This window comes from Malus sylvestris, chromosome 1, assembly GCF_916048215.2.
Source record: "Malus sylvestris chromosome 1, drMalSylv7.2, whole genome shotgun sequence".
Classification (NCBI taxonomy): Eukaryota; Viridiplantae; Streptophyta; class Magnoliopsida; order Rosales; family Rosaceae; genus Malus; species Malus sylvestris.
The window spans coordinates 2,366,481-2,383,145 of record NC_062260.1 but is presented as its reverse complement, the minus strand read 5'-3'; the positions used below and the strand labels follow the sequence as shown (position 1 = coordinate 2,383,145).

At 38.1% G+C, this 16,665-nt stretch overlaps 1 pseudogene; it reads left to right on the top strand.

Moving 5' to 3' along the window:
• Nucleotides 1-260: 260 nt before the first annotated feature.
• Nucleotides 261-367, top strand: LOC126634110 (small nucleolar RNA R71; annotated as a pseudogene).
• Nucleotides 368-16,665: the final 16,298 nt, after the last annotated feature.

Sequence of the window (16,665 nt, the reverse complement as noted above, 5' to 3'; positions counted from 1 at the left end):
CAAACTTGGCATTAAAATTCTTTTCCATTTTAGCAATTTGAGCAGAAACATTAGGAGAACTCTGAGAAATCTCAAAAACTCCCCTCTTTTGTGTTTGTTCTTCTGTCCATTGTTGGGCTTCAGAAGCCATCATATCAAATAACTCAAATGCTTCCCTTGCTGATTTTGACATTAGTGACCCTCCATCAGATGCATTCACTTGACTCTTGGTGGTGGCATTGAGACCATCATAAAATATGTTCATTTGAAGGTTAGAATCAAACCCAGCATGAGGACATTTTGTGTACATCTCATTATACCGTTCCCAAGCTTCATGGAAAGACTCGTTTGGCTTTTGAGCGAAAGCCAATATCTCTTTCTTGAGTGCAAGAGTCTTGGAAGGAGGAAAAAATTTATTGAGAAATTTTTCTTGCAATTCTGTCCATGTTGTAATGCTATTGGCAGGCAGAGAATGCAACCACGCCTTGGCTTTGTCCTTCAAAGAGAACGGGAACAAGCGTAACTTGATAGCTTCAGAAGAGAAACCTCTGATTATGGTGTTGTCACATGCCTCAATAAAATCAGCCAAATGCATGTTGGGATCACTGTTTGGCAACCCATGAAAGGATGGCAATATGTTGAGGATGTGAGGTTTGATTTCAAAGGTTGTCCCATCTTCCACATCTGGATATATAATGCACCTTGGCACTGCATTGATTCTCGCTGCCAATGAATTCTTTAAAGGTTGACCTGCTGCAGGTAAGGCTAGGGCCATGTGTGCAACTGGTGCCAAAGGTTGGAAAATAGATGTGCTGCTCTCAGGATCACAGAACAAATCCTTCAGAAAAGTATCACCAAGGTTGGAATCTTGTGCTAAATATTTTTCTCTAGCTAACTTCCTTGCACTTCTCTCTGGTTTAGGGTCGTAAGGAATAAGCACTTGATTCTTGAACCTTGTTCCAATCACCATATACTACACCTGAACAAACAACAGAAATATTAAGCCACAATAAAAATAAAAGTAAAATAAAATAAAACTTAACAGAAACTAACTAAACAACAAAAAGGAAAAAAAAATAAATAAATAAAAATAAGTAAACCTAGATGAATCAAAAACACAATTTATGCAAATTGGCAACCACTAGTTAGTTAAACAAAGACAAAAATCTCACACCACACATCCACTGCACTTAATCAAAGATCGAAATTCAACTAAATTAATTGCTGTTTTTTTTTAATTTTAATTTAATGATTAATAAAAATACGACTTAAACAAAAGCATAAGAAAAATAAACACAAAAGCTCGGGAACTGTTGGCACAGTCCCCGGCAACGGCGCCAATTTCTTGATAGCGATTTTACCACTTGTAAAACAAAGGGTTAAACCATAGAAAATTCTTACAAGAGAACAAGTGTTTGTAGTATAGAATGGCTCAAGCAAGGTCGATCTCCTCAGGGACTGATATAAACAATTTACGAGTTTTTGTGTATTTAACTTATTTAACTCTAAGAACTAAACTAATTTGACGAAACTAAATACTACTAGATGTGACTTAAACAAATATCTAAAATGGGAATTGGTTTATAGGAATAATGATTCAACTAAACAAAACAAGTAAATGAGAAAATTCAAGATAAAATAAATGATTGAAAAAAAATAGATTGACAATATGCTAGAGTTCAACCTTTACCAACAACACTCCTACATAGCTCTTCCAATTGCTTAAATAATTGAAAACACACATGCTTTGAAGGTTGGATTTTCCTTGTGTATGTTTTACTTGTGAGATTCAAGCTAAAACGCATACCACTACATGCAACTTATCCATGACATTTGGATTAAATATAAACATGAGTGATTCATTAATCTTGGTGAAAATCCTTTTCTTAAACCATGTAACCCCTAAGAGCATGATATTTACCTTAGGAGAGTACAATCCTCAATCACAAGAAGCACAACCAATTTTTACGTGACATTCGTTCAAAATTGCATCCGATAACTTTTCTAAGCATCCTAATGGTGATCAAGCATCAAGGTACATAGATAGTTTAATTCAGTGATTGAAAATATCAAAGCAAGCATGTAACAACACTTAAGCAATTGAAAAATAAATCTACGTATTCATGTTGCGGCTCATGGCCTCACTCTAGCAAAATAAATTAGTTACACGTACTTGTATTAATACATAAGAAATTATCCATAAAAAAATAACAAAGAAAGAAGACACCCGTTTTTGCAAGACGAGCTCTCCGTTCCTTTTGCTCTCTGCTCCTCACTTCCTCTCCTCTGCCTTTCTGCTTCTTCCTCCGCACCGCACTCTTCCGCACTACCCTCTTTTTCCCCTTTTTATTTTCTGCCGTGCTCCTCTCTCCTCTCTGTCATCTTATGTCCGTGTCCCCCATTTCTTATTCTTTTCGTTTTCTTTTCTGCTGTGCTCTCTCCTTTCCCGTTGTCAATCTGCCCACTCTCTCCTGTCTTTAGTCATCTTCACACTTAAGCCCATACTTAATCATACTCACCACTTACTAGTTCACATTTAACCAATTAAAACAATGTTTTGAATGTAGTAACACTCCTTAGAGAATTCCCTCAATTCCTTACTAGATATGCACTCAATTTTCACTCAGATTTTCTAACTACACACCCTATACTAGTTATATGTGAGAAGATTGATGTAAACTTGAAAACGAACGCTCACATATATGTATAACAAAGAAAGCAATTTCTGGAGTTAGTAAGCATGTTTAGATATGATCTCATGAATGGAATGCTACTACTTAGATGCGAGAACTAGTGACACCATATGCTCATACCAAATTCAAACTCCACAAATTGAAACACATAACACTCAAGATAAAAGTTATGGGTTGTAACGGGGCTAAGGGTAATGGCTAACAAAGAAAGATAGGGATAACAAACGTTCTTAACGCAATAGCAAGCAAAGTAATGAAATCGCAACTTAGAATTCACTTTAGAATGCCGAAATCAACTTTTAAACACAAAGGGAAGAGTCATACAACACTTAGGACCAGATTCAATGTTTTGGACCCTTTCTTCAACAACCAACACTTTAGAGCTCTTCTCCACATCTTTTTCAACTCCTTTTCATACTTTTTTTTTTCATTCTTTTCTTCACGAATTTCTTCCTTTTTCTTTTCTACCCGTGCCTCTTTTAAGACTTTGGCACACACACACAAAAATCCCTTCCCCCACACTTGTTTTCTGCACTACATTGATCAAAAGGAATTCATCTTGAGTCATGCTTTACTATGCTTCAAGAACAAGGGTATGGATGGTCCTAATTTAGGCTAGGTGAGGATAGTGTGGGTTGACAAAGAATAATGGCTACACAAGGCTCAACGGGGTTAAACTTAAACATATAATGAATTAGGGCACACGGCAATGGCTTTGGTGGTCACTACACAACTTCATCTTGAATATGTGTTATGCAATCAATAGCATGCTTTGAATGAAATGGGCATGAGTTCTAGCATTTGGAACTAAATGATGAAACGCCTTCTAAGTAGTAACCAAGCAAAGAATAATGAGATCATGCAACGACTTTAGAAAACAACAATGCACAGATTATTAATTCTCCAAATAAACGTTTCGGCTCTAGTCTCACAAAGTTGTAGCGTTAATTTGAGTTCCTTCCTTCAAGCATGTAACAAAAACTGATTTTTCCTTTATGATTGCATGTGAATTCATAAGTTATAACCACAACCAAGCATAAACCAAAGAGTAAATCAACTTTTATCCATGTTTATAACTCTCTTTAACAGTCATGCAATTAAAAACCAAATCCTCATCATTGTGTTGGAAGGTAACCTAAGAAACTAACAAACACACGAAAACAATTCAAAAGCAACTCTTTTTGGGTTTTTCAAAACAATTTTTCAAATTTTTATGGGATTTTCAGTTTTTTATGTCAAACACACTAAAATGCATCAAAACAGCTTAAAAACCACTTAAAAACAGCAAGGAACAACATTGGAAGTTATGGGTGATAAAATCCCACGAATTTGTATCAAAAGCACTTATTTACCCCCCCCCCACACTTAAATCAAACATTGTCCTTAATGTTTCAAGCATAAATTCACCCAAAAAAAACATAAACAACCAAACAGCAACTAAACACTCAACATGGCAGAAACGAAATAACAACAAAGAGAAGGGTTTGAGGAACGCAAATCTAGAATTGGAGTGATTCCTAGGTCTTCCTTTGTTGAATGCATGGGTTGCCTCCCAAGTAGCGCTTGCTTTAACATCTTGCAGCCGGACGATACTCCTTTTGAAGCTTTATTGGACCCCACGGCATGAAGGGGTGCTTCCTCTACAACCTGTCCTACGAACCACTTCATGCTTTAGATCTTTGAATGGAAGGGGATAATGATCCTTCCTGATTTTGGTGTTTTGCTTCCCTAAATCAACATGAACTCTCCCACCACGTTGAATGCACCTAGGTACCTGCACTAAACAAGGTAACATCCTTTTATTCGAAATGGGAATTGAATTTGGAAAAGATGGCTCACCCATGTGCTGCAATGAAGTGGCAGCACATTGAACAGATGCACAAAGGATACTCTCGGCCATATTTTGTGATTTGAAGGTTGGGGCGTGCTCTTTGTGCTTTACTCCAAGTGCCTCCTCGATTGTGGTGCGAGAAACATCCTTCTTGATTAGTGTTGAACATTCCTGCCCTATATTTTTCAATTACATCAATGGCACAACAAGAACGAACATCATTAGTCTTCTCAACAGATTTAGAAATCTTAAAGTTAATCATATCACCACCAAATGCCATAGTTACTGCTCCCTTGGCCACGTCAATCTTGGTTTGAGCCGTTTTCATGAAAGGTCGTCCAGGTAAGAGCAGTGATGGTGAAGAGTGGGTTGAATCCTCCATATCAAGCACATAGAAATCTGCAGGAAAAATCAAGTGGTCTACCTGCACCAAAACATCTTCCAATACTCTTTTTGGATATAAATTAGATCAATCGGCTAATTGAATAATCACACCATCATTTTTTAGTTCTCCTAAATTCATAGATGCATACATAAAATATGGCATGACATTAATTGATGCACCTAAATCTAGCATAGCATGCTCAAACCTTGTATTACCAATTACACAAGGAATTGTGAAACTACTCGGATCTTTACATTTAGGTGGCAACTTTCTTTGCAACATTGCAGAGACATTCTCGTTGACATGTACCACTTCTTTCTCCCGAATAAGTCTCCTTGTTGTACAAAGCTTCTTCAAAAACTTGGCATACTTTGGGATTTGCTTAATAGCATCAAGGAGTGGGATATTGACATGCACCTTTCTAAACGTCTCCAGAACATCTTTTTCCTCCTCTTCATTCTTGGCTTGCAAAAATCTGCTAGGAAAGGGTACATTTGGAGGAATAACGTTAGAATTAATTGGAATTGGAACTTTCTTACCTATGGTGGACGGATTGGATAAATTAGGGGGTGTAGGAGGCTGTGGCAAGGGTGCTTCCTTCCTTGTCGTGGCCTTGGCTTGATCCTCCTCTTCGAATTGCAACTTCTTGTCCTCTCTTTGGGTTGATTTAGATGGTTGTGGATCAGTTCCAACTTCCTTTCCACTCCTTAGCATGATTGCCTTGGCAGATTCAAAGCCTCCCCTCGGGTTGACAACGGTTGAACTAGGCAACTTGCCTTGCTCTCGAAATTGTCCCATGAACTCCGCAATTTGCCCTACTTGTTTCTCCAACTCATCCACCTTTTTGTCTTTAGTTTGCATACCTTGCGCCATAGAAGTTAGTAATTGAAAAATCTAATCATTATCAATAGACGAACCTGATTTGTTTTGGGCAGGTTGTGCTTGAGGTTGTGTGGGTGCAAACGGTTTTTGGTAGAAACCTAGGGGTTTTTGCCTAAATGCACTTTGTTGTTGGCCTTGTTGGGGTTTTCTCCATTTGAAATTTGGATGATCTCTCCATCCCGTATTGTATGTGTTAGAGAAGAGATCACTTCTGGGTTGATTTTGACCTTGAAAACCAATGGCATTTGCACTTTCCCAACCTCTATTCTCAATTAGTTGAGGGCATTGCTCCTAGGGGTGTCCTTGCATAGAGCACACGCCACAAACCTTTGGTCCTTGCATCTTGTTTCCTTCAACAACCTGTGACACAATAAGATTAGCCAATTGAGATTGTATTTCGGAAATTGCATTTACCTCATGCACTTGGTGTTGTTGTGGGGTGCTTTTTTGTCCAACACCTTCGTATTGTTGAGCATTCAACACTCGATTCGCAATCAAAGTCTTTGCAGTCGTGGGGGTCTTGTCCACCAAGGCTCCTCCCGCTGAGGCATCTACCATTTGACTTTCAATTGGTAGAAGCCCCTCGTAGAAGTATTGTAGAAGAAGCTCCTCCTTCATTTGATGCTGTGGACATGAAGCAACAAGAGATTTAAAACGTTCATAATAAGTAGGAAAAGATTCACCTTCATCTTGCTGAATTCCACTTATCCTTTTTCATAGAAGAATAACTTGAGAAGTTGGGAAAAACTTCTCCAAGAAAGCCTGTTTCGTGCTTTCCCAAGATGTGACAGTTCCAGGAGCTAATTCATACAACCAATCTTTCACCTTTTCCATGAGAGAAAAGGGAAAAGCCTTCATCTTCAATATGCTCCCGTCGACGTTGATGGGAGTTATGCTTGAACACACCACCTCGAACTCTTTCAAGTGCTTGTTGGGATCCTCCATGGACAACCCATGGTACTTCGGAATATGGTGCAGCAAACTTGACTTCAACTTGAATTCCTCGGTTTTGCCTTGAGCAGCCACGGGATATTGGATGCATAGGGGTGCGTCATTGCCCAATCCCGAAGCGGAAAGCTGGTTGATTGTTCGGTTGTCCGCTGCCATGTCTTGCATTACTTCACCCATCCTTGCCGTGGGTTCTTCTTCCTCAAACTCAAATTCAGCCTCTGAATGTGAACTTGATTCACTAGGTTCTGGATTCTTCCTCTTTCGTCTCAACTCTCACTCGAAATCGTCGTCAAAGTCCAAGATATGTTCATGAACCGGGTGAGAACTCAGAGTCATAAACTAGTACCTAAGAACAAGGAAATAAAACAAGGTCAGAATCTGGAATTAATTAAAACAAAACAAAATAAAAGATCTAAGGGATTACCAACTTTGCTAATCCCCGGCAACGGCGCCAAAAATTTGATGCGAAATATATAAGCACACAAATTAAACCCTCATTTTATCAATTGTAGCAAAGTATGTAAGTAGGGATCATTCTGGGCCGGGGATTAGGAGAGATTGCTAAAACACTTAAAACTGACTAAAAAATGTAAAACAAAGTTTAAAACACTAAACTAGACTCAAAGAATGCAAAACTAAACTAAAAAACACTAAAACAACTCAAAAGACTCAAATTTGCCCAAAAACACTCAAATCTGCCTAAAAACACAAACTGGGCAGATTTGAACTCTAACACTCTTTTGGACGAATTTTGTGTTTTCCTAGACTCAAAACACTTAAAAACACAATCTAAAACATATTCTAACTAGTTAAACACACTAAAGTAAAGGGGGATTTGGTTTTGGACGAAAATCAAATAAAATAAAACAAGAAAGACTTAAACAGATTCTAGACGAAATTGGGTGAATTAGATGGATGATTGGCTAGCTAGGAGGTTCTTCTCCACACATGTCACACTTGCATACAAAACGATTTCCAATTGCTTTTCAATAAACCATGAATTCTCAACGCCCCAGATTAACCGTGTATTGCACTAATTAACCTTCAGATTTTCCTAAAGTTATTGAATTGGATGATTGCATACGACAACCCAAAGCATTTCCCACAAGTTCCCTACATGAATTGCATAATAGAAAAACAAGCAAAGCTCATTACGTTATATGAAAATCATAAGCATTGACGAGGCACTTGTTACTATGAATTGCATGAAACTTATGCCAAGAATTTACTTAACGCGATTGTGATTAGCAACCTTTACTACTCATGAATATAAGTTCATAATAATTAGATGAAATTCCCTTATATCCTAGCATCACATTTATGCATGAAAATTAAGTGTGCACTCTCAACCAACAAACACAAATCAGTTTTAATTCATATAGATAAGCAAATTGAATTCACAACTTATGAAACGCAACTGAAAGTAATCAAATCATATAGCAAGCATGAACATGGTTTCAAATCCCCCCCTAGCTAAGGGGATTTAGTTCCTCATACGATCAAAGCAAAGATAAACAAATTTAGACATTGAAAACCAAAGAAAGAAAACACCTAGACGCTCCAACTTGGACAGCAGGTACATTCACGATTTCTTCCTTCCTCCTTGCTGTGGCACAAGGCTTGGGGACAGGTTTTGGGGGTTATGTGTATGGAAGAATGGATGGGAGATGGTATGGTAGTGTTTGGTATGGATGGAAGGTGTGGCAAGGGGTGATTTTGGTCAGGAACTATGGAGAATTGGGGGTGATGGCTGCGGCAGAGAAGGGGAGAATGTTTCTGGCATGAATTGATGTATATGGGAGGTGGTAGTTCGGCCAAGGCTGAAATATAGGTATATATAGGCACATAAAACCCTAGGGAACTCAGGTTAGGATTTAGACTTAGCAAAAAATAAGGATTAGGGCCCAAGCAATCAAAATCCAAGGGGGAAAAGGTATAAGAGGTGCGGCAGATATGTAGGAAAAGGATTAGGCTTCTAGAATGCCTTGCAAGGCAAGGAAAAAGGGTTTCCTTGCTAAAATTGGTGCGGCAAAGTCCCTACATCTGAAAGAGATTGGTTTTCTTATGCAACAAGGATAAGCAATGAAGGGATAGGGTTTCTAGAAACCCACAAACCCAAGGAGATGCACGACAAGGATAGGGAAGTGTTCTAGAACCCTTCTTTGTGTCAAAAAATGCTTAGGAAACCTTTAATGTTGCTGGAACTTAAGGCCATCTAGGTTTAGGAAAGGTCGACCCAAAATAGGAAACTTTAGGCTTAACTTTCCTACTTCAAGTAGGAAACCTTGTTGGAGTAGGAATCCTCATTCTTCTAGGAATCCATCTTTAACTAGGAATCCTTCTTCAATTAGGACTCCTCACATCTTCATATCTTCATATCTTCAATTTCGTCCATTCCTTTTGATTCAAGCATGTGCCATTCATTCCAAGCTCAATTTTGTTCCAAAAGGCTTCAAAATGCACTACTTTGCATACTTTGCTCTTAAAACCTGAAAACACAAGAAATTGACTTAAAAGACTAACTTAACTAAGAAAACACAACATAAATGCACAAGAACTAGCTAACTAAGGTGCATAAATATGCTCCTATCAATGGACAGCGTAACGTAACCAAATTATTCTTCTCAAGTTCCTTATATGAACAGCATGATAGAGGTACCGATCAAAGATCATTAAGTTCTATGAAAATCATAAGCATTGACAAGACATTCGTAACTATGAATTGCATGATACTCTTGCCAAGAATTTACTTCACACTATTGTGGCTAGCAATCTCCATTACTTTTAATTATAAGTTCATAACGATTAGGTGAAATTCCCTTATAATTTAGCATCAAATCCCTGCATGCAAACTAAGTATGCATCCTTAATAAACACGCAAGAATAAGTTCTCAATAATGCAGATAAGTAAATCACATTCATGTTTTACGAAACAATAATTGAAGGTAATCAATTCATATAAAACATATGTCCATGGCTTTGAATTCACCTCCAACTAAAAAGGAATTAGTTCCTCATGTTCATAATAATTGAAAAGCAAAGTAAAATAAACATGGAAACAAAACGAGAGAAGAAAGAACTCGAAAAATCTCCAATGGTTGTAGGTGGCTTGCGGCACAACCCTTGGATGGTTGCACAGCACATGACTCCTCTTCTCCTTCCCTTCCTTGCTGCGGCACTTAATTAATTTTTGGGTAATTGGCATGAATTGTGGTGTAGAATTATATAGGAGTTGGTGGTATGAATTATGCGGCAGAAACATGTATATATAGGGCTAGGCTTTTGCGGTACCAACATCTTGGAGAACAAGGAAAGGCTCGGCCCAATCCAAGGGGAAAAGAATTAGGGTTTTTAGCAGATTTTAGGGCTTCTAGAAGAACAAGGGTGAGACACTCTTTTAAGGATTCCTTGGCAGATTCCTAAGCTTCTAGAAGAGGGAGAGGCACCACCTTTCTAGGGGTCTAGAAAGGGTGGTGTGACATAAGTCTAGGGCAGAGACAAACCTTATAGAAATCAGATATTTTGGTCCCCTTGTAGCTGGATTTAAGGTATGATAAGATTAGGATAAGATAAGATAAGATAAGGTTAGTTTGGATAAGATAAGGTTGGATAAGGTTTTGGATAATGTTCCTTCTTTTTAGTTGATTCCTTATCTTCTTTGTCTTGAATTTATTTTCTTCATCTCTTCAACACGTTCCTAGCCTCTTGAACTTCAAAAACGTCCATCCACCTTGCTCCATGCATGTGTTATCCATTCTTGGCCCAGAACTGTTCCAAAATGCTCCACATTGCACTTTCTTACCAACTTTGTCATTTGAACCTGAAAACACACGAAAATAGCTTAAAACACTGTAATAAGTAGAAACTAGTTATGAAAATGCAAGAAAACAAGCTAACTAAGTATCATAAATATGATCCTATCAAATTCCCCCACACTTAACTTTTGCTAGTCCTCGAGCAAAACAAAGAAAATGAAACATAACCTAGACCTTCCAACGTTTGCCTCAGGGATTTCCAATGAAACATAACATGCTAAAAATCACTACTCACATAGATTTTAGCCATCCTTACCCTCGAGCTCATACTTAATCACAGTCACCACTCACTAGCTTGCATTTAATCAATTCAAAGAATGGTTTGAATGTAGTAACATGCCTTAGAGAATTCCCTCAATTCCTCACTGGATATACTCTCTATTTTCACACAAATTTTCTGACTACACTCCCTATAATAGGTATATGTGAGATGATTGATGTAAACATGTAGACTAGCCACTCACATATGTTATAATCAAAGAAGGCACTTTCTGGAATTATTAATGCATGTATATATATGATCTCATGAACGTAATGCCACTACTTAGAAGCGAGAACCAGGGATTCCATATGCTCGTACCGATTTCAAACTCCACTTATTGAAACACATAACACCCAAGATAAAGTCAAAGGGTTGTAATGGGGCTAAGGGTATGGGCTAACAAAGAAATGTCAAGGATAAACAAAGGTTCTTAAAGCAATAGTAAGCAAACATAATGAAATCAATAATTGGAATTCAACTTCTGACTGCAGCAACTAACTTTAAACACAAGGGGAAGATTCACACAATACTTAGGGCTAGATTCCAACTTTTGGACCCTTTCTTCAATAACCAATACTTGTGAGCTTATTCTCACTTATTTTGAAATCTTTTTCTTTCTTTTCTCAACTTTTTCTTCTTCTTTTGTTTTCTTTTTCACGTTTTTTTTCTCTCTTTCTTTTTCACGTTTTTATTTTTTATTTTTTATTTTTTTTACTCCTTTCGTTGGAAATAACCTTCCCCAACACTTGTTTTCTGCATAATGTTTGATCAAAGGAATTCCCTCTAAGTCCTGCTCCACTATACTTTAAAAACAAGGGTATGGATAGTCCTATTCTAGGCTAGGTAAGGATAATGTGGCTAACAAAGAAAATAGGCTAAATAAGGCTCAACGGGGTTAAACCTACAAAACATATGCAAGGAATTAAGGCTTTTTGGCTCTGGTGGTAACTACTAAACAACTTCATCTTGTTATATGTTATGCACTCAATTTTAAGCTTTGAATGAAACAGGCATGAGTTCTAGTATTTGGAACTAAAATGATGAAAAACGCATTCTAAGTAGCAACCAAGCAAAGAAATAATGAGATCATTCAACAACTTTAGAAAACTAGAATTCTCAAATTAATAACTCTCCAAATAAAGTATAGGCTTAAGTGTCTCAGGGTTGTAGCGTTAATTTGAGTTCCTTCCTTCAAGCATGTTACAAAAACTTATTTTTTTTTCTTTTGTGATTACATGTGAATTCGTTAATGACAACTGTGTTTGTAACATACTTAGGGCCTCCGTATTTAGACCTCGTATAAATACTCGAGGGACTCAAGTGTAATTATGTAATAAATGAATTGCCAAATATGTAATAAGTGAGAAACCCTTATTCTATAAAACGACTCATCACTCTCCTCATTAGAGGGGGTCAAGATTCAGGGGAAGAGAGAAAATAGGCTAGCGAGCACACTGCCTCTAGCCTTCTTGTATATTCATCATTCAGAGTGAAACAATACCAACATTAGTGTGGATGTAGCCCGAACATGGGGTGAGCCATGATACATCTTGTGTTCTTTACATTCTTGCAGATTCACGATCGGATTTACGCTGTTCCAAGACTCTTCGGTTTTGTGCATCAACATTTGGCGTCGTATGTGGGAAACGACATGAAAAGCTATGTCGATTCTCTTTCATTTTTTCATCTTACCACCATGAGACTTCATCACTAACCACCGTGAATCTGCAAAACCCACACAAAGACACAGACATAGAGCTCTCTTTCTCTCGTTAAGCAAACGGATATAAGCAAATGGATGTGGCTTTCCTTTGATAATTTCTGAAATGTTTCCTATATCCTCCTGGAAATTTTCTTCGTCTACAATCTAAAAACTCAAAAACCCAATTCAAAATGCCTGGTTTTAGATCGAACCTACCAAAAAGTTTGCTGATTTTTCTCAGTTTTTGCCTCCTCATTGCTTTCACTTCAACAAGCTCTCACATTTCCCACACAGGTGGTGGGAAAGGGGATGATGATGCTGGTGGGTCGGTAGTATGGGAAACAAGGAGGTCGCTTGCAAGCGGAACTGGCCAGAACTCATCTCTGCTGTTGACTAAGGAGATGACGCGCAGGAGAGACCCTCTTGATAATTTTAAGAAGTACAATGGTGGGTGGAATATCAGCAATGAGCATTACTAGGCTTCTGTTGGTTTCACTGCGGTTCCCTTCTTTGTCGTTGATGCTGTCTGGTTTGTGATTTTTGGGCTGAGCTTGTCTCTTATCTGTCTCTGTTACTGCTGTTGTTCATGGGAGCCTTATGGTTATTCTAGAACATGCTATGCTCTCTCCCTCATCCTACTTATTTTGTTCACCCTTGCGGCAATGTATTATTTCATACATGGAGGACCACACCTCTACTAACAAGAAGCAGGTTTGAGACAACTCGGACGACTCAATTCACGACTCGACTGAGGTGAAGCGACTCAGGGAAGACCTACTGGGTTTCCTTGACGACTCGGACGCCTATCCCACGACTCAGCGTTCACATGGTTCCAGGTCTTCATGCATTGCCACGGTCTTTCGTCATTTCTTTTTCGTAGTCTTTCGAACATGGCGAAGGCGGTGAACATTCAGACACCCCTGTAGGTTGGTACTAACAAAGTTGAAAGTTCTTGTCAGTGTTGGCATCGGCTTACAAGCCTGAAAAAGCCAGGGTCCCGCATGCTCTTCCCCTGCCCAGTCCTCCCGTGTTTAGTGTACATTCACATGGATTATTACAGTTTTAACTCAAAATCTTCATTTGGGTCAAATTTCTCGAGCTTGTTCGACCCTTTTAAGCATGACGTAAATGGGTTCGGCGGGTCTTTCTGTGGCGGCGCTACAGCGAATCTGCCTCATTTTTTTGTTTTAGACAGTGAGAAAGGGAGCTTGTTAAGGCTTCGGCAAGAGTGGGGAAAAAAGGGCTGCCTCAGGCCAAGGCTTTGTTGTCTTTGAAGAATCATAGTGAGGCTGAAAGGAGGATGAGAGAGAGAATCAATGCACATCTCTCTACATTTCGCGATCTGGTGCCCTGCACAAAGAAGGCCAAATCAAACAATTGGCGGTGGGATCGGACTGTGTTGATGGTTTCTCAGAATGAGACAAAGTCAATGTCTCAGCCAAGGAAAAGGAAAAGATGCTTTTACAAATGGTATCGTCTTGCTTTTACAAACGAGAAGTGAATGAGCTGGCTACTTTCCAAAGTGGAAAGGAACAGTGTCACCAAATGGAAGCCAAATCTCTGGCAAGTTGGTACAGTCCAGCAATAAGATTCTGCGACAACTGTGGAAAAACCCACCAATTTCTGCAAAAAATAAGATGCTCTCCTTTAATATCCCATCATTATGTTTTATCAATATCATTGTTTATTTAATTACTTTATTATTTCATGATGACTAATTATAAAATAATAATTTTATTATTTTTATGTCATGATGACTTATGATTAAATAATATAATTATTATTTTTGATATGACATGATTACTACCACGTTATTGATTTATACAACATATGATTTATCAAACAACTGAATAAATCATTTATTCATGATTATATATATATATATACACACATTTAGGCAATACCTAATATATTGTTGATTTATGCAACATGTCATTTATCACACAACATAATAAATCATTTATTTACAAAAGACACATAATACAACATTTTGCCTTGACAAACTTGTCAATTTGATTTATTAATTATACGGTCGTACTTGTACTGTCATTTATTATAAGGAATTATTGAGCAACTAAATCCATTGATCAACATTGTTGCTAATTAAAGAAGTCTACCAACTTATAGACTGATGAGCCACATGCTCATGGTGATCCCTTGTCTGACTGGACACCCACTTGCTTATCACCAACCAGGTGATCAAAAGTACGTCCAGTACTCCAAAATTATTCGGCAGCCTGTTGCTATTATCACCAACCAGGTGATCAAAAGTACGTTTAGTACTCCAAATTGATTCGGCAGCCTGCCGCTATTATCACCAACCAGGTGATCAAAAGTACATCCAGTACTTCAAAATTATTCGGTAGCCTGCCACTATTATCACCAACTAGGTGATCAAAAGTACGTCCAGTACTCCAAAATTATACATGAGCATCACTCATGTCAATCATACATAAACATGTTGGAAATGTGCCCTAAAACCAATCATATGATGATACTTTACGGACATTTCGCATGTTAAACTAATCTAGTTTAACTATAAAGGGCAAAGATTATTGTTTGAGCCGTCTCATATAAATGTTATATGCTTAAACGATAAAGTCCAAGGAATATGTGATTGGGAGAATGCGATCTAAAGAAGTTAGATTCATGAGACCATTCTTTCGTAGACACATCCTAAACGTTCCTGATCATAGGATTGCCAATTGGGCATTGACAGTCCGTTAAGATCAGTACGTGCTGTATCTTCTCTCAGGGAGAGTGACTATTCTCGAGTCATTGATGTGTGTGACATCAAGACAAGTACGTAGGTGCTCAATAGAGAATGAGTTCACTGAACACGATCAACGAAGAGTTCTCATATTCATGTCACATGAGAACTCATGGTTGGGATAATGCAAAGTCGTCCTTTGACCTGAGGCATCGTCGTTGTCTTGTGGTTAAGTCCTTGATCTTTGATTATGTCAAACGTCATTCCATTGGAGTGTCCACGGCATCGTTGGGGTTAAGCCACTTAGCCATGGAGGCAAGTGAATGCGCAACAAGGGATCTCTAACCTTCAAACTGTTTGAGGGAGAATACTCTATGATATGATTTAGAATCTCTAGCCAGAGTATGAATGAGATTTAGGAATGCGTTCCAAATCACATTCAAGGTAATCATATAAGCACACGAATCACATTGGATAGTAGACATGAATAAATAAACTATCAAACCAAACAATGTGGTCAAGAGTATTGTATTAGAGAAAGACCGTATTGCATTTGTAATCCTAAACTGAATAGGTTCTCCACCTCTTCTGATTAGCTTGGGTAACCATGATATGCTGCTAGGTGTCACTCTTGGTTTGTGGAAGCCCTAAACGTGTATAATCACTAAAGGGAGAATTGAAAGTAAGTTTCAATTCACAATCGATTTGAAAGAGTTTGAATCGCCCACTGCCTCGCTAAAAGGAACCTAATGGATCGTACACCGTGTAAGATGGAGATTGAAGAAACAATGGAGATGAGTAAGAATAATTAAATGGTTTAATTATTTATGGCAAGGATTAATTGATATGTTAATTAATCAAACGAATAAGTTCGTTAAAGACCTTGGGATAGTTTTGGACGTTTAGGCCCAATGGGCTTCGAACGTCAAGCCCATTGACTTAAGTTGTATGACAACTTAATTCACAAAAGCCCAAAAGCCCAAACAACACCCTAAGGCCGGCCATATTGTTAAGGGTAGTGAACTTGGACTTATTTACAAGTTTGCCACTCAAATGAATAAAGCTATAAATATGACTTTATAGCCAAAATTCATTAAGGGTTTGTTTTGGAGAAAATTGGAGAGAACATGTCTCTCCATTTCTCTCTAAAGAGGCCGGCCCCTTGGAGGGTGCATCTAGCAATCCCACTACTCCAAGGTCACTCATTTCTTCTCCAATCTAACCTTGGTGAAGATACTTAGAGGTTCTCTATTTTGGGAACTTGGAGAATCCTATTCTTCCATCCAAATCCATAGATTTAATATGCAAGGAATGAAGGCCCTCTCTTTGGGTGATTAGCCTTTGCTTATGCAAAGAGGAATCTACAAAGGTATATTTCTCAACTCACTTTGATTTGAGTTGAGTCTTGGTTCACCAATCTACTAGGCTTTGAATTTCATGGTTAATGTTTTGTTT